The 19,283-nt window shown below is 40.1% G+C and overlaps 1 protein-coding gene across 1 annotated transcript in view; it reads left to right on the forward strand.

Annotated features, from left to right (window-relative positions):
* The window catches only part of LOC120547023 (exostosin-1), a 334,390-nt gene that overhangs the window by 131,033 nt on the left and 184,074 nt on the right, over positions 1-19,283 (forward strand). The window lies entirely within an intron of this gene.

The raw sequence follows: 19,283 nt of genomic DNA on the forward strand, positions 1-19,283 counted from the left end.
GCGTTTGAGAGACAGAAGTCAGTGTGAACGACGGCAACTAATGCACAACAGCTTTTTGACAGAACTAAGCCTGGAGACACACACACACACACACACACACACAGCTTTCTAACCTCATCCGTCCTCTGACCACATCTCATTTCCAATCGATATGTTTTAAGCGAAGTTCCATCCACCCAAAACAAACTTAGCTTGCTCGGTTGGTGTGCGTTTGTTTTATTCTACAGGCTGAGATTCAGGTGTCATTTTCAGGGTCGGTCCATGATGCCCTTTAGGTTGTCTTCAGGCGACAGTGAGAGAGATCCATCATCTCTATCTGTGACACGTCAGCCTGCCTTGACTCTCTCTGAAGCCAAAGTAGCTGGTCGGTAGGGAAGAGGCAGGAGGCAGACGGTTGGCACAGCTGTCATGTGATGTATGTTGTATGTAGGTCGAGTGTGTTTGGTGTGTGTGTGTGTGTGTGTGTGTGTGTGTGTGACTGACTGACTGACAACATTCTTCCGTCTGTGCAACTTTTTCTTACACTGTCTCTTTTTTTCTATTGACTCAACTTTTTGTGTGCAATATTCTCCTCTTTTGTTTACTACGTCTTAACAATTTACGGGATGACGCTTATTTTATAGTATGCAAAGGTCCTCAAGCATGGGTGAATTGATTAATCAGAAGGCCCATGCGATGTCTTTAATTTGTATAAAAAAGTTTATTTTTTGAATTAACCCATTTATCAGATATTTCATTGTGTTCTTGCCACTTACATTCAGACTCGTTTCAGACTCAGTGCAGTTGAAATTGAAAATGCTTATGTTGCTGTTGATGCTTTGTCCATAATGGATCCCTAAAGAACCACTTTACTGATATACAGTACAGCTTTTAAAACTATAACTCAGATTAAAACTGTATGGTGTCTGTTTGACCGACAAGTGGATGAGAACACGTACGGATGAATTGTTGGAGTTTCCTCTGGTTCTAGCAGCTGCAAGGTGATCTGTGATTAATTGCCGGAGAGTGTTAACTGGCAGGGAATCATGGGAAGAGTGTCACATTACAACTGCCCAGACTTCCCACACACTGCAATTACCTCTCCAGCGGTGAGAGGTAATTGGCATCTTTGCTGTATTTGGAACATCGTTTTGGAGTTGTTAGGGAGGGCTGTGTGGAAGCCTGCTGATTATTTCAATCAGCCCTTTCAAACCATGAAACGGGTACCATGTAGGGAAGTGTGATACTACCTGTATGGTCTTTGTCTTTTGATTTGGAAAAATATGAACACTTCCTGTGCTGCTGGCTTTTAATTGAACAGTCTTTTCTGTCATCCAGGACAGGGCTGACATAACAACCTGATCAACATTTGTATGGACCAGAAAGGAGAAAAAATATTCATGATATTTAAAAAATTTCCCTAAATCCAATACATATCAGAACAGAGTCAATCCTAAGCAGTGGATGTAACCGTCTTAACCCGTAACCTCCCAAAATAATGTCGTTTTAATGGACAGAAACCTGGTATAGGCACAAGCAAGGGGGACAAGAAGCATTTTATGTTTTTAAGTAGAATAAAGAGACTGCTTAAATTTAGGTATTTACTGTTGTTACTCACATCAATGAACTGAAAACCCAAAGGCATCTTACTCGCTGTATTGTTGAATTTGCCTGTGAGGAGCAAATACATCCTCGAAAAAAGGCTTGTCATCTGTCTTCATTCATCTTGCTCTGACTCATGTTAGCGTCCAATTATCTCTCCACAGTTTGTCTTCATTCTACTCGATGAGATATAAAGGATGGGAGAGAGAGAGAGAGAGAGAGAGAGAGAGAGAGAGAGAGAGAGAGAGAGAGAGAGAGAGAGACACACACACACACACACACTGAGTGATGTTAAATAGGAAACAGTAGTGGAAAGGAGTGGTTGCAGATTCAATAAGGGAGTAAAGTGAGGAGGACAGAGAAAAGTGGGATACTCCAAACTGGTCTTTTCACTGCACTACTTTCATCTATCTTCATGATCAACTAAAACATACTGCATATTCTCAACAAGTCTTTTAAATTAAATGACAAAATACGCCGTTTGTCGTCGCCCTCTAGAACGAGACGGAGCGTTTAGAAATGTTTAAAATCCTTATCAGCGGGACAACATAACGTGTCTGTGCCTTACAAAATCATTACAATCCACTGCTGAAAAACCTATCTTTATTTTATAATGGGTCAGTGTTATAGTTAAGGTTTGGTTATATTTAGTATAAGATCATGGTTTGGATTGAAATAAGCACTTTGTTCAGTGTAGGGCGGATTTGTGATTTGGATTAAAATTACTATTCTTTTAAGGTTAGGGGACCTTTGTTGTCATGGTTACAATAATCATGAATATATAAAAGAAAACTGGATACAGCGTTCTTGGCGGAGCCCCGTTCATTCCTATGAGAGTTGCTCAGTGGCACATGAAGCCAAAAAAACTCAACTTCCTTGTATAACATTACCTGGATGATAGAGCAGGCTACTTCTGGTTTAGCGCTCCGCTAACTTGCATGGGGACGAATGGATACATTTTTTATAGAGAAACGAGTCAGGTGTGTGTGTGTGTGTGTGTGTGTGTGTGTGTGTGTGTGTGTGTGTGTGTGTCTGTGTGTGTGTCTGTGTGTGTGTGTCTGTGTGTGTGTCCACTTATTTACAGATGTCTCGTTTGCCATGTAGGTCTATGGGAAAAAAGTATTTTTGGATGGTCATGCTTACAAACAAAACAACATTGACTGTCAGTAGGAAACGGGAAACAATGTCTCCTGTCATAATTACTACGACCACTACAGGGCTGTGTCACTTGAATGTAAACATCTCATTTTTGGGGGGCTCTTGCTGAAACGGCCTATACTGTTCTTTCCGGGTGCATAGCCTCCATATTCTGTATGTAGTACGGAGGCCTACGCTGCGTACAATATAACTGTATCAGAAATGGATTCTGCTTAATTGCAACTTGGATCTTAGAGTTTATATATCTTCTATAATTAATGATTTAGATGCTTTTCCCCAGTTTAACTGCTGAGATCTGGGAACGAGGCAGCATCACTTATAATAAGTCAGTTGAGCATACAGTATGTGCACTCCACACATTTTACTGTACACATAAATATTAGTTTACTATGGTAAGAAGTCCTCAGCCTGTGGACATTGTGTAATGTCTTCTGTGGTTCTGAGTATTCTTATTGTTTGGATGTAGAAACTATAAATGTAAGTGCGTACTGCTAAAATACTAGTCACATTATCAGATCTATTCAATTGACAGTTAAGTGGTTTGTACACCACATCGGCCTTTTACTGTCTGTAGCGCGGGGTTCAGGTGTAGCAGCATGCTAGAGTTACTGTCTACAGCGTATAACAGGAGGAACGTGAAGATGACATTTCCCTGAGGCATGTCTGCCCTCGACGGACACTGTTTCGCTCAGATCAGCAGATCAAGACCTGATCACTTTACATAGGGCGGTATTGTAACTACTGTAACTACACACACACACACACACACACGCACGCACACACGCACGCACATACATATAGCTAGGCTCAGGTCAGAAGCAGATATGCAGGAGTCTGCTGCCCATCATAGCTGCATTGATTTCCTTTCTCCTGCGTCAGGCTGTCTTGTCAACAGACTCCTCCGAGCATGGAAGATGAATTATTCACAGGACAGCTCTGCCAGGATCTGTAAATAAATACTTAACTAATATTGGCCCCCACAACCCACAGGTCTCAGCTTACGGTGAGGGGAAAATGAAGAGAGCAAAAGGAAATCTGTCCTTAATATAAATTTTTCATTCATCCATGTTCTGAACGTTTTGGAAACTGAAAAGTGTAGCTGGCTTTTTTGTGATGACGGTGTTCCCTCACCTCCTACTGTAAGTACAGCTGATCTTCTATGTACTGACTGCATTTCAAGGGTTAAATGGGATTTATTAATGCTAAAGTCTGTAGCTTATTTTTGTTTTCTGATTACATTTATGTCCCCATCATTGAGTTTTCCTTCAAAAATGGGCAATAGATGGCTGAATTTCTGTGTACCATATGTATGTACCATATTTTGCTTTGAAATGTGGACATTGACGGAAACAACCCATACATTACAATTTATTTTACAAGATGACACAATTTGTCACAGCTAAATAAGCACTAGTGTTCTTCACAAAATACTCAGCAGTATGAACAGAACTAAAACATAAATTACAAATGTGCTCATTCCACAGGCTTTTAATCTAACAAATGGTTAGTATGTCAAATCAACACCCAGGTAGAGGCATTTTGTGATGCTAAATCAAGTAAAAACAATAAGCGGCAAAAAAATAACTTAATTTAATTTGTCTGTAGAGTAGCTTTAATTACACTAATTGACGCTGTCTGAAATGCATCTCTCCCTGAGAGAGTTATGTTTTTCTTATTTAGCTGTGTTTTGGACATTTCTGGGCGTCAACCTCTACAAAAACGGAGCGACCAGGTGCCAGATCGTAAGCACGCATCCAAAAAGAAGCTACTTGAAAATGGTGGCGCTCAAAAAACGCAGATATAGCTAGGTGAAACACCAGGCGGTCAAAGCTCGTTAAAAAATGAGTGAATCTGGTTGGCTATCACCCGCTGGGGAGGAGGGGCCAACTTTGAATGTTGTGTTTACAAACCACAACCGACCAATCCTACTCATCAGGGCTTCCCAACCTGCGCGCTGGGGATTACACAACCATGTGGGGCCCGATGGCTCTTTGTTCACACCCCAAAACGTCTTGACTGACTAAAAGAAAAGAAAATCCAGGCAGGGTCTCTGCAGATACAGACACCACCACACGCTTGTAGTGGGTCATGAGTGATGATTGATTAATTCTTTATTAGTCTATACATTGTTTTCTGTTACATAATTTACCTTTTACCAATATAAAACTTGATTGCTCCCCAGGGGTAAATTCAAAAGCTACCCAGCAGTATGTTAAGTAATTAAAATTGCCACAATCTTACCAGCTGCAACATTAAAATGATGTCTACACATGAATGCATCAATAATTATAATCCAATAATATCATATACATTATTCCGAAACGACCCTTCTGCGTAATGAGTACTTTTACTTTTATGTACCTACACCAAGCTGAAACGCAGTGTTGTGCTGCCCTCTCTAGTTGGAAGTTTAAAATCAGTTTCACCTCTGACCACACCCAAAATCACTGTGATGTTACGGGATCTTGGAGTATAGGCCCTTTTAGTGCTGACGTCACACTTACGTCACAGTGTTAAAAAATGTCCTCTTGTTGTGTTGTTGGGTGCCAGAATCAACGGCTTAATGTTACAGGCTCCAATTTGAAATTTTATTGAATACCCGCTGCCACTGCCAGACAAAAAGAACGACAACAGCTGTGGTTAAATGCAATAAATTGATCGGACTGGACAGAAGCAATTTTCAAAAATGCTTGCCACGTGTAGATGTCAGGCCACTCAACCCCCCTCCCGAAAAAACTCAGTCTCCTCTGATTAGCCAGCCTGTTTCCTGGAATCTTTTCAGCACTCCAGTTTTTTTTCACTAGTAGCAGCTGGAGCTACTGCAACGTATATAGTAGTATATAGCAGGACTTTGTACTGTGAAAAATCACCAATAAAGGCTGCTAAACCAAATACTACACAACTGGACATGTCCAGCAGTAATCTGACCCGAAATTGGGGAGAAATGACGCATTGGCTGCCATGATTAGAGCTATCTGGCATTAGCATACAGCTACTTACACTAATAGTTAGCAATATACTAATGTTAGATTGTAATGGAAGAAAGCAGCACTTTCTACCAAGAAAAATCACAGATAAAGGCTTCTGAACCAAATACTTCCCAATCGGACATGTTTCAGCAGTAATGCGACCCGAAATTGGGGAGAATTTAACAACGTTGGCAGCCAAGATGACATCTTTTACTGCCGTTAGCATGTAGCTTTAAAAAACTCCAGTCCTGCCTGCTTGGAGCAGTTGACCAATCATAGAAGGCCGGCTTGGAGTTGCGTAACACTAAAAACACACAAAAAAATGATTGTTAAAAAAAACGAGCTAACGAAACTACCGTTGGGGCTAATTTATTATGGGTATCTCACCTGGTTGATAGTGCGCCCCATTGACAGAGGCTCGGTCCTTGCCGCTGCAGCCGCAGGTTTAATTCCAACCTGCGGCTCGTTGCTGCATGGTATTCCCCATCTCTGTCCCATTTTATGTGTTGAGCTGTCCTATCACATAAAGGCCTATAATGCCCAAAACAAAATCTTAAAAAAATAAACAACCGTTAGTGGCCAGGGGAATCGTTGTGCCTCCACATAAGCTCTGCCAACAAAAAAAAGTGAATAAGGGTCTATACATGTACATCAATGCAGCACAGTGTACAGTTCTCTTCTCTAAAGGTTTGAGTACTTCTTCCATCACTGCCATACCTCATCTTGAAAAGACCACTCTGTCCTGAACTTGCAGTCCTCCCACACACAGAGATATCGTTAAATGAAGCCCATTGTTTGGATACACCAGGAGGAGCAGCCCTGTGTTACCAGTTCACAGCCAGCTTCCCATTTAGAGGCAGCTCTCTAAAAAGGTCAAAGTGTCAGAGTCCCATGATATCTTTTTCAGGCCAAAAACATTTGTACACTTGTATAATTTGTCTGCATTTAATATTGTTTTTTTTATAACTTTCCGTCTATATCCTTCACTCCATTGTACAAGTGTGCCAAATCTGCTACATAGTTTTAAAATCCCTAATTAGTTCATGTCATTACACATTTGAAATGCATTAAAGAAGTACAGTAGAAATGTAACACAGGATACATAAGCAATCATCGGGAAACCCGCCAGCAGACCTCCTCCTGAGTAGCTGTTAACTAAGTGGGATAAATGCCTGATTTAGATTGTTTTAATTCAACAAAGGGGCGGTCATGTCATGATTGCCACTCTTCATAGGTTTAATCCTGCGGTGTGAAGCCGCAGGTCTTAACCCCGATTTGTGACTGTCTCTCGTTTTATGAGCTTTGGATTAAAGAATCTGCCATGTGGCGTTTGCTACATGTAATGAGGTTTGTAATAAGATCAGCCTGCATGACACTGCGATCACAGCTTTTTCTCTGTTACCAAGCATCAGGCTTCTGTTACACTTTGATCTGAGCAGACAGTTCTTTCTCTCTCTCTATGGATTTGGTGGATTGGCAGAAGAAAAGGAGTTTGTTCTCTCTGTCTGCTTAGTGTGTCTCTACTATTACTCTATCATTTAACTGGGGCCACTTTAATAATGGTTAATTTCAAACTCAGGGCATAAAGGAGCGCTGCACACTGTTAAGGCAGCTACACACCGGGCCGATAATCGGCCGTTGGACAGTCTGGCGAGGTTGGTGACTCGAGTCTGTTCGGTGTGTTCCGCGCAGATTGAGATCTCCAACTATCTAGGGAGGTCCCGGGACATGTCTGCATGTATTTAAAAAAGCGACAAAAACTTTTGAGGAAACGTGTAGTAGTTGTGTGGAAAAATGACAAAAATGTCAAAAGGCGACAAATGTCGGAAAAAGCAACAAAAACTTTGGAAAAAAACCTCAACCTCAAAAAAGGCGACAAAAACATAAACAATATTGTAAAAAAAAAAACTCATAAAAGGCGACAAAAGCTCAGAAGGAAGCAACAAAAGCTTTGAAAAAAAAAAAAACTCCAGAAAGGCAAGAAAAACGTTGAAATAATTTGTCCAAAAAAACCTTGCAAAAGGCGAAAAAAAATTTGGTTAAAAAGGGACAAAAACTCCCAAATAAGCTGAAAAACCATAAAAAAATTGTGGCAAAAATTTTGGAAAAAGCTACAAAAACATCCCAAAAAAAAGCAACAAATTACGCCTATGTTCTTTACGCAACTCTCTCTCCGTTGGTGTAGTAGCAGACCGGGAACCGGCAGGCGGGTCTTTCAGCTCTGGCGTTTCATTTGCGCTCGGCACAGTGTGACTGACTCACACGCCAATCACTTTGTTGTGACAACCTGAGCACGATTCTAACGGAAAACATTTCTGGGTGGAACTCGCACTTGTGAACTTTGGTTCCACATTACGTGCACCAATCTACATACAGAGGATTCCGCGTGCGGCTGCGTGCACCGGACCTTGACCCCCGGACCATGACAGTTTGGCACGAATACATAAACTGTTACAGCCCAAGAGCTACATCTTGAAATTTCTCTTTGTCCGACTGACATTCCAAACCCTGTAGATATTACATTTAAAGTGATATAAAACTGAGAAAAATAAGCTAGTATTGGCAAGTGTTTGGCTTCTTTACTTGATAAATAACTTTATTGGCTAATTTATTATCAAAATGTGTGTTAAATCTTTTGTGCAATAGACTCGTGCTCCATGTCCATGTGTGCATCATTTGGAGACCACACAGCGTATTACCCGTTTCCCACCTCCTGCCCACGCACGTCGTGCTTCAGTGTTTCTTGGTTGTCCGTCTAAATGAACAAATGTGCTTTTATTTTATCCAGGGCAGTTGTGAACACCTGCAGTGGGATGGCACACGTTTCACCTGCACACCTGCTCAACCAAAGGTGTCTTTTTTTTTTTTTTTAAGGTCAAGTCAATATTTTCTTCAGTGTGACCAAGTGTTAAACTGTCTTTTTTAGATGTGCCTCGTGAACAGACATAAAGACTCCCATACACATGAAGTATTACACAGCCCTCTGCTGGCTCACTCGGTCATGTATAGAACTGACAGCATACACCGACCTCCTGCAGAGATTTCATGAAGCTCAGTCAAACCAGAAAGCAGAATCAAAACAAGCCTTCAACTTTTAATGAATTTACTCAGCGGGGGGAGGTGTGTGTGTGTGTGTGTGTGTGTGTGTGTCGTAACTCAAGGAGGCTTTTGCTTATACTTGGATTGAGAAGAGTGGATGTAACAAAACAGAGCAATGACTCATATTTGTCACTGCAGAGAATTGCTTTCATCTGCTTTGCACATAATTGTCCAAAAAAAGTATGGAAGTAGACAGTAATTTAGATGTCATTTCTAACGCTAAAGACACTCTTGCGCCACGGCGCACCGGCACATCTTTATGATGCATGTCGAATACCAGTCATTAGAAAACATAGCTTTGTTTGAATTTTATCTCAGTAAAACGCACCTTGAAGTTGTGTCCTGCAGGTATTCCCTTGTTTTGCTCATCTACTTCCTTGTGTAATTTTTAAATAGATAGTTGGTGTTTACTACCTTTCCCATGTGGTGTGAAAGCAGGATCATTTCCTGTCGCCACCAAACTCTCCAATCACAAATTAATGCGCTTGACCCGTCACTTGTCTTTTTACTGTTCCACCATTACCGCCAAACCAAAATAGTTAAAGAATGTCCTTTTTCAGCAGAATGAGAAGATATGTTGCACCACGTTTCGGTAAAGAACTTTCCACTGTCTTTACATTCTTAACATGCCGTTTTTCCTTTACGAAGGGGAAGAGCCCATCAAAAGAAGTCTTTCCCATTTCCAATGCATAAACACAAACACAAAACGAAGTTGCTCATACAAAAATATCAGTGTGTCTAAAAGAAAATAATCAAGTGAGCGGTTTTCTTTTATTCCTCAAAACATGTAAAAAAAACAAAAAAAACATTTGAAGGGCCGGAATAGGATATTTTTTTTGTTTATTGATATCCGCTGTGTATATCTGTCTGTTTTTCTGCCTATTTGCCGCTCTGTTTTTAACATCTCTGTCTGTTTGTCATCTGTCTACCTGTCAAACTGTCTATTTCTCTGCCGCTCTGTGTTGAAAAGTAAGAGCGAGAAAACAAAGACTGAAGGAGAGAGAGAGAGAGAGAGAGAGAGAGAGAGAGAGAGAGAGAGAGAGAGAGAGAGAGAGAGAGAGAGAGAGAGAGAGAGAGAGAGAGAGAGAGAGAGAGAGAGAGAGAGAGAGAGATAATTGCTCCAGGGGATTGTATCCACATTCGGTCACTACTTGGGAGATTGGTGACATCCACCATATTGATCAGTGCATTTAACGCCAACACACACACTCACACACCGATGCTGGAGCGCTACAACGTGATCCCATAGCCACATTCCTGGTACCCTTTGTTCTTGTTTGCCCTGTCAGACTTCTCACGGCAGGCGTGTATTTAAAAGGCAGTTTCAGGACAGAAAAAAACCAAAACTCCTTAAAAAAAGAGACATTTTCTGATTCCTTGTTTAAATTAGATTTTTTTCACAGACCTTTTTTTTTGTGTGACTCTAATTAAACTGCTTTGAAATAAAAGTAATTAGAATAATGGGCTGCACATACTGATTGTTCTCATTGATTAGCCTGTGGGTTATTGTCTAAATGAATTGATTATAAAATGCTTTGTCTAGAAAAGTCAAACAATAGAGAAGAATCATGATTTCTCATCTCTTTAAAATTGCTTGATCTCTCCATCATTCTTAACCTCCAAAATATTCAGTTTACTAAGAACATATGACAAAGAAAAGGATCTAATCCTCTGGAACCTGAGGGAATTTTTTTGCTCAATGAATGACTGAAACTATTACATTTTTTTTTTTTAATTAAGAGCATTAGAAAAGTCATCGATTAATTTTCTGTTGATTGACTTGAATCGACTAATCCTTTAAGCTGTAGTAGGATCATGGGACATATTTACATAATATATTACTGAATGTATGTTTCTCCAAATTGTTAATTTTATGGCATCATATTTCATTTTATTGTGTGGTCGTTTCTGTGGTCACATCTGCAGGATTGTTTTCTGTCCCACTAGAACACAATCATAAAACAGTGAGACATCTGCTTGTCAAGGGTTTTTCAAAACCACATTATTATTATTATTATTACACCTGATCTTCACCCATTGGGTCAACAGCTTATATGAATGTTGAGAGTAATGTAATGTGAGTAAGTGAGGGGGGAAGTCGGCTGAAATCATATTGACTGAACTGCCACTGAGACGTACAGACCTCTCGTGCATTTGATATGCAGATGTCTGGATCCTCGCTCACTACTCCCTCCCTCCTCCTGTATTAATGACGTGTCGATGAAGAGCTCTCCCGTTACACCCACCTCCATCTTTAACCTTGATGCTGATGCTGATCTGTGTTTGTGTGTGTCTGCCCTCTGTCATAGCTCTTTTATTATTTACAGCATCTCTGTCTGGGTAGGGCTTGTGTGTGAGGCTAGCAATCGCCTCTAGGTAAACAACCACTTTCCAATGACGAGGGTGACCCTCAGATAGACCACACACACACACACACACACACACACACACCTTTCTAACCTCATCCGCCCTCTGACCACATCTTATTTCCAATCAATATGTTTTAAGCAAAGCCCCATCCGCCCAAAACAAACTGGAAAAAAACTTGAAACTTTGCTTGCTCGGTTTGTTTTATTGTATAATAAGTACAGGACTAGAAAAACAAAGTCTGAAATGGGAGTCGTGGGTTGTCTTTATTTCTATGCAATTCCATCCGTGCGTGTGTGTGTGTGTGTGTGTGTGTGTGTGTGTGTGTTTTAGGTTTAGACTGTACTAAGCCTGGTCTCACACACACACACCTTTCTAACCTCATCCGTCCTCTGACCACATCTCATTTCCAATCGATATGTTTTAAGTGAAGTTCCATCCACCCAAAACAAACTTAGCTTGCTCGGTTGGTGTGCGTTTGTTTTATTCTACAGGCTGAGATTCAGGTGTCATTTTCAGGGTCGGTCCATGATGCCCTTTAGGTTGTCTTCAGGCGACAGTGAGAGAGATCCATCATCTCTATCTGTGACACGTCAGCCTGCCTTGACTCTCTCTGAAGCCAAAGTAGCTGGTCGGTAGGGAAGAGGCAGGAGGCAGACGGTTGGCACAGCTGTCATGAACATCTCATTAGAAATTGATTTTAGAGCTACTTATTGAATTAAACAAATGCTAGTGCTACCAAAAACCACCTATATGAGCGTTTTACTGATCTGGTGAAAGACAAAGAAACGCCAGTATTAATCTATGGAACATTTTAGCATCTTTCAGCTCTATATTTTGGTTTTTAATGGCCCTGTGGCTGGAAATGTGGCATGAATGTACAGACTACCATAAACTTAACTACACACTGTTGGTTTGGCAAATTGGCACAGTTCAAAGTCTTCCGAATTAACTATTAGCAGTTCCTGTTTGTGATGTGCCCATGGATGTTCAGACAGCTACTCGCTGAATTACTCTGATAATGTGGAAAAATGTAAAAGTAAAGTTTAGAGCTACAGGGAGTGTCTTTTTTCATGATTTCTAAGTGAATTGATTGTTTGCAACGGAAATAATTATGCTATACTCGAAAATTTCTACTTGAACAGAGGATGAAGGTAGAGGTAAGGGGTCTTCTCTCATTGTTTTTGTTTTGTGAAGACAAAATGTAGTGATGGCATTTTGTAGAATAATTATTGGTATAGCTTATCAAATAGAATGCCCAATTCTGTACATTTTAAGATTCAAATAACAGTTGCAGATATAGTGAATATATGTATAGTTTTGACAAAAGAATAGGGCCTAGTCTCTGCAACTTGAACTTGACTTTGTAATAGCTGTCATTACTGAATTAAGTAATACTATAACAAAAGAAAATATGGGAAAATGTCTTTTTTGTGTCAAACAAACAAAACGTACTGGAGGTTCATGCTGCTTAAAAGAGAAAATAAAAAATATAATTCTTTATCATCATGGAAAATTGTAATGTATCAAACCACAGGAACTGAGTTTGACTTTGCTTTGCAGTTTTATTCATTAGGACACTATGCCATAGCGAAGCATTACACATGTTTTCAAAACCAAATATATATATATATATATATATATATATATATATATATATATATATATATATATATTTGCTTCATCAACCAGATATCATCTCAGATTACCGGTTTGCTTATCCATTTGTTGCCTGCATTGCGAAGAACAAAACTATAGAATCTAGAGGGCAATGCATTTCCCCCCGAAACCATAAAGCTCAAAAACTGTGTTTTTGTAGCAATTCAGCGTCGATAAGGTTCACTTCCTTCCACTTCCTCTTGGTTGGGGTTGCCTCCGCTATTCTGGAAGTTTGGTCCATACCTAGTTAGAAGAAGAAATTAAGATGTTTTAATGGTAAAAGGTTATTTAGCGCAGATTTGTAGCTGTATCTTTTAGGATTAGGGTTAGAGTCTTGTTTGAAATTAAGAGCATTACTAGTCAGAAGTCCTTACCTTCTATTCATCTTCTCCATGTCACGATTGTATTTGAAATCTAAACGGACAAATAAATGGAAATATGATCTTATTATCTTAGTACTAAACACAATTTAATGTTTAAAATAATCTGTACATGTGGCTGGGTGATCTCAGTTGGTAGAGCAGGTGTACATATAGAGGTGTATGGTCCAGGGTTCGAGTCCGACCTGTGACAATTTCCTGCATGTCTTCCCCCTTTCTTTCCCCTTTCACATCTAGCTGTCCTTTTTTTAAATTAAAGGCTGAAATGCCCCCCCCCCCCAAAAAAAAGAATCTGTACATTATGTCGCTCTTGTGGGTCATTACTGTACTGATTATTTCCAAAATGAAAAAGACATTACATCAAAACAATATTATGCCAGCAAACAGTGACTCTATCTAGCAATCTTTATTATTCACCAAAAACAACACTCCAAATTCATAAAAAAACTGTAACAAACCCATCACAGTGATTGCTAACTTCACTGTTTCAGTATAAGACAGCCAAGCAAATTTTAGAATTTCATCACACCATCAAACTCCCTTGCCATACTGTCATATTATTGTAATTTCTTTCACCAAAACTTGAACACAGACTTTAATACATGAATAAAACAAAGTCACCTCATAGATTGTTACTTGATAACTCAAGTTTTAAAGCAAAATTGTGTTTTATTGGATTACAGTATATTTATTTTAAGAACATACTATATGAGGTATTACAAACAATGTAAATATATGTGCTTGTTTTTAGTCTGGTGCTTTGATCTTTTTGCGTATATCAAATGCTGACCGTCACCCTAAAATAAAGACAATACAAAATCTCTAGGGGTGACAGAAACAAGTTGATTTCCAAAATATTCAGTATTCTTATCTTCTCTGATTCTGAGTCAATTCACAATTTACTTTTCTGTCCTGTTCCATTTGATGGAAAATCAATTCTGAATCAAATGGTGACAACAGGAATCCCTCCTGAATGCCACCCATCTTATACTATAAAACCTGCAGCTTACAGGTATAACAGTGACCAGCATGGTATAGTGGTAAAATTCTATATACTACTTAAACTGGGTTTAATGTTAAGAAGTGAAAGAAATTGTCTAGGGTTACAGTACATATGACTGTAGTTTCAATGGCATTTACATAACGATAACTATGTGATGAAATATAGTTTTGTTTTAGCCATGTTTAACCTAGATGTGACATATTTCACCTGCAAATAACCAACAATGCAGAATCATCAAAACAATGCATACTGGGAAAAATAATGTGACCTGGCTTAAACTGATTACGAGCATTTTAGGGTTGATTGCAGTATTACATTTTATAAGAATACATACATTCTGTGGATATATTGATTGTTTTTATTCTACTTCTTTTTTTTTTAAGCATATATCCTAAATCTACTGACTTTACTGTGAGTTAACACACTGTTACCTCTTTTACATCACCTACCAGGGTTGGGCTAGGGTTGTCTGATCTTGCAAATTCAAACCAACATGGGTCTACATGGGTATGTTCCTGGTCATGACAATTCACAGATCACCTGGGTGATATACAGTAGATACAGTCTATGGTGATAGGGATAGACCGGTTATCAGCGCTGGACGATTATCGGGCAGTTTTTTGGCAGTTTGCAGATTATCTGTATCAGCGTTTTATTTGCTTGATAACCAATACATTTATTAAAAAGTGTGCTACTTTGGATCGGCTACAGCTCTGTGTCTGTCCCTCTGCTTCGGTTTCACTCACCACTGAGTCTGACTTAATGTCCCGCCCACATCTGACTATTTTTTATGAATGAAAGTTTCTGATTTATTAAATAATTGCTTAAAGCATTTAAACAAAGTTTTGTGTTGGAGTTTGTAACATTGCAATATCGTAATATCGGTTATCGGTTTCATTAACTACTAATAATCGGTATCAATCTTGAAAAAGCAGTATCGGTTGATCACTAGTGAAAACCTAGCGGAAAGCACATTGAGACAAAGTGATGTGTTTTTTTCAAAGTGTCCAGCGTCCTGTGATGACTGCCCCGCTGTCATTTCCAACCAATCACATAATTTGTTCCGCCCAGGCTGTTAGAGACCCAGGTCATGCGCAATTCACATTGAAATCGTCCCTACTCTACCCTGTTCAAACCCACCTGGCGACCTGGGTCGCGAAGCCGAGTAGATCGAGAAGGGGTTTAAACAAGCAGTGGACCTGGGTATAACCCTGATTGAGCCATCAGTGTGAAAGGGGTTTGTGTGACTTTACCTCTGCCTGCTTGTTTGGCGCCTCTAAACATGGCTTTCAGACGGCCAAAGAAACACTCCCCGGGTTCGGCCATGAGGACGACCAGCGTCAACACAAGAAAGATCATAACACACTTCATTCTGAAAAAAAAAATGCATCACGTGTCACTCAAACAAAATTCATCCAACAATATAGCAAGGCTACAATTCGCAGTATGTATTCAGTTCCAATGCTTGTCACATATGCAAAAGAAGTTGCAGTAAGAAGAAAGCAACTTTTACCTGGTTGATAGTGTTGTTTAATTGGTATCGATGATGCGTTGCTGTGAATAGAGGGGAATCTGCCGACACTGTTTCTTGATTATAAAGGTTTATTTACAACAAGGAATTCAGCATCAATTTACAAGCTCTGAAGAGCCCGGAGAGCGACCAGTTTCCCAGATTCTCAAAAGTCACTCTAAAGTTCTTTGTGTGTGTGCCACATGTGTATATTCCATGAATTGGGGTGGAATCAATAACTGACCAACGGCTTCATGCCAACTGTCTCTGTCCTGGAGGGCCCCATTGATAAAACCTTTTCCAGATGTGTTTTCATATGGAATATGCAGATACAATAAGATGGCCATATACCTCAATAGTCTGTGCCAAAAGACTAGTAACGGGTGCCAAGTGAGATCTGCAGACGATGTGAATCTCTGTGCCTAACAGTTGTGAAGTCCTTGTGTCTTTATAAAGGCAGGAATGAACTCTAAGTCACAGTATTTACATACATTTATTTTGCAACATTTTAGTGGTCATTGCATTTGGCAATGTCGAGCTCTGTAGGACGATGATAAGATTTTTCAGGCAAAAAGTGACTTGACTCTATTTCCATCTGTTGGGAAACATCCCAGGGTTGAAATAACACTGTACATGTAATTCTCAGTTCAACATGCAGCGGTGCACGTAACGTGGAAATGACAATGCAAAGTCCTTGTTGAATCCGTGTTAACAGCTTCTCTTGCCGCTTAGAGGAACTAAGGGTGAGAAGGCCAGACAAGAGAATTGGGGAAATGGTTGTTACCAGAGGTTAAATTGGGCCGGAGCACAGCTCCCCCTCCTCAGGTCCACAACATACCCTGATGGAGTTCAGCTCCGTCTCCTTCAGCACCAAACATTTTGCCGGGGCTTCAGCCCTGAATGTTTTGAGTGTAGCCCCGAATGTATTTTGAAAAGTTGACTGACAAGTATGAAACCGGACGTCGCTTAGTGTTCACTCTCGCTGTAAAAAGCTGTGCAGCTTCAGGTTTATGGATGCGCTGCTGTCGACATGCTGCGGCAGATGTGTCACGTTTGAGCTCCGTGTATTTCTGCCGTAGTTTCGGCTTTCCACCTCTGATGTAGAGCAGCATACAGCCACTTCCCTAAACGTTGTCTCATCCAGAGACCAGAGTCTCAAACGGGGCTCTGTGTCTGTCAGAAGGTCTGAGATCTACCGTATCAGCAGAGCAATCACGTAATGCACATCAGACTGTGGTGCAGGTAGATTATTTTCTGAAATATAGTGACTTTATTCTTGTAATAGCCAATTTTAACTTTATTTTTCACAAAATATCACGACTCCTCCAAACCTCAGAGAACACAGATGGGATGAGATATATTTTGAATGTGCACAAAGTTTTGGACATGAGCAGAAATCTTGCTCAAACATCTGGAATATTACAGTCCAGGTGTTTATTAATAAATTTAAATGAATAATGTATCATTGAGGTGAATAATTGTCATATGCACATTTAAGGAGGTTATATCCCCAACAAAAGATGCAAAAGAGGAGGGAAGAATAAATGATGCCTAAGCTACATGTGTGCTGACTCTGATATAATTAGAAAAGTCGATCTAAAGGAGAAGAAATAGATGAAAGCAATACAGAATGCCTAAGAGCCTTTTTGCAATATATTCCATTATGTTTTTATTTTTGGATTGTAATGTTTCCCTTCCCATAAAGATATTTCAGGCATATTCATTCAGAAAAAGGTATAAATAGGTGCATAACAATGCACCAAAATGCAGGAAATTAAGTGTTTAAAGCGCCCATATTATGCTCATTTTCAGGTTCATAACTGTATTTTAAGGTTGTACCAGAATAGGTTTACATGGTTTAATTTTCAAAAAACACCATATTTTTGTTGTACTGCACAGCTCTCTCTCACTGCTGCAGATCCTCTTTTCACCTGGTTTCTGTTTTAGTTACAGAGTGAGACCTCTTTTCATCTTCTTCTTCTGTACTATCTTTGATTGCACTCGCACATGCTCAGTAGTTCAAATGTAGATCATGTCAGATAGCTAACTCTAGAGACAGTAAAAGAAAGCCTGTTTCTCCAACTTCAGTCAGTTACAAGGCAGGATTAGCTGGGAGACGTCTAAATGAGGGCGCACATGTAAGTAGTTCTTTTGTAGATTATGGTGAACTTGTGTGTGTTGTAGCAGTGCTTTGCTATTGAGAACGACGTAGCATGCTAGCGTTAGCATTAGCGTTAGCATTAGCGTTAGCATGCTAATGCTAACGGTTAGCATGCTAACGAGCTAACGGTTGTGGTTAGCCAGCTCATTTCGGACTGTGACGTCACAGTCCGAGCCGATTTTGAACAGCTCACTAGGAGACTGAAGGCAGGACACATTCAGAAACCTTATCTCACTCAAAACAGCATGGATGGATTTTTTTCAAAGTTTGTATGTGTGTGGAAGCACCAGAGACACAAAAGAACACCCCAAATCCCAGAAAAAGTGATTTTTTCATAATATGGGCACTTTAATGCTAAAAGAATTCTGGGGGTAGAATTTCCACTCTACATACGCTATTGTTTCAAAAGAACACAGCCAGACTTCTAGCCTGGATGCCAGCCGAACTTAGCCCCGCCCACAAAATTCGAGGTTGGGAAGTTCGGTCTGGAGTCGCTCCGTTGAGAAGAAATTAGTGCCCGAACAGGATCTGTTCGGACCAATCAGATTGTCGGACAGATGATCAACAGTAACAGAATCAACCACGTCACCAAAGAACGCTTGGGTTGAATTTGTTGAGATGTGTAGATTCCACCGTTCCACTGTTACAGACAATATCGACAGCTCATTCATTTTAAAATCCTCAGCGGAGGAGCCTCAACAACTGCCCGAAAGCATGGTAGCGTTAAATGGTGGAGCGACATAGAGAGAGACTGAAGAAAGAGAGAGCGTTATATGGTGGAGCGACATAGAGAGAGACTGAAGAGAGAGAGCGTTATATGGTGGAGAGACATAGAGAGAGACTGAAGAGAGAGAGCGTTATATGGTGGAGAGAGATAGAGAGAGACTGAAGAGAGAGAGCGTTATATGGTGGAGAGACATAGAGAGAGACTGAAGAGAGGGAGCACCCAGCGGCGCTAGAACAAAGCCGTGAATCAGAGAAATAAAACGTGTTTTCGCCGATTCATCTCTAGAAATGCAACCTTAGCAAGCATGTCAGAACCTGAGTATGACCACCAGGCTACCAGACTTCAGGATCAAAAGGGGGAATTCTACAATGGCTGCCACTGCTTACAGAGCTTGTCCCAAATCAGTCTTATTTTTTATTTTTTTAGTAGTGAGGAGACTCCCTGACAGAAGTTGAGCTATTTACTTTTCATTAACATGAACTCAGGGAAAACATATGACATTATGACGCTTCAGCATAACAAGCCACCACTTGCCTTAATTGCTCTTAAGAAGATAGCTGTCAGGTAGTGATGACTTTTGTAGTTATTATTGGTGTAGCTTATCAAATAGCATGTCCAGCTTTGTGCATTTAACATTGTAATGCTCCGTGAGAGACAGGAGTGTATAGA

Source organism: Perca fluviatilis, chromosome 18, assembly GCF_010015445.1.
Source record: "Perca fluviatilis chromosome 18, GENO_Pfluv_1.0, whole genome shotgun sequence".
Taxonomy (NCBI): domain Eukaryota; kingdom Metazoa; phylum Chordata; class Actinopteri; order Perciformes; family Percidae; genus Perca; species Perca fluviatilis.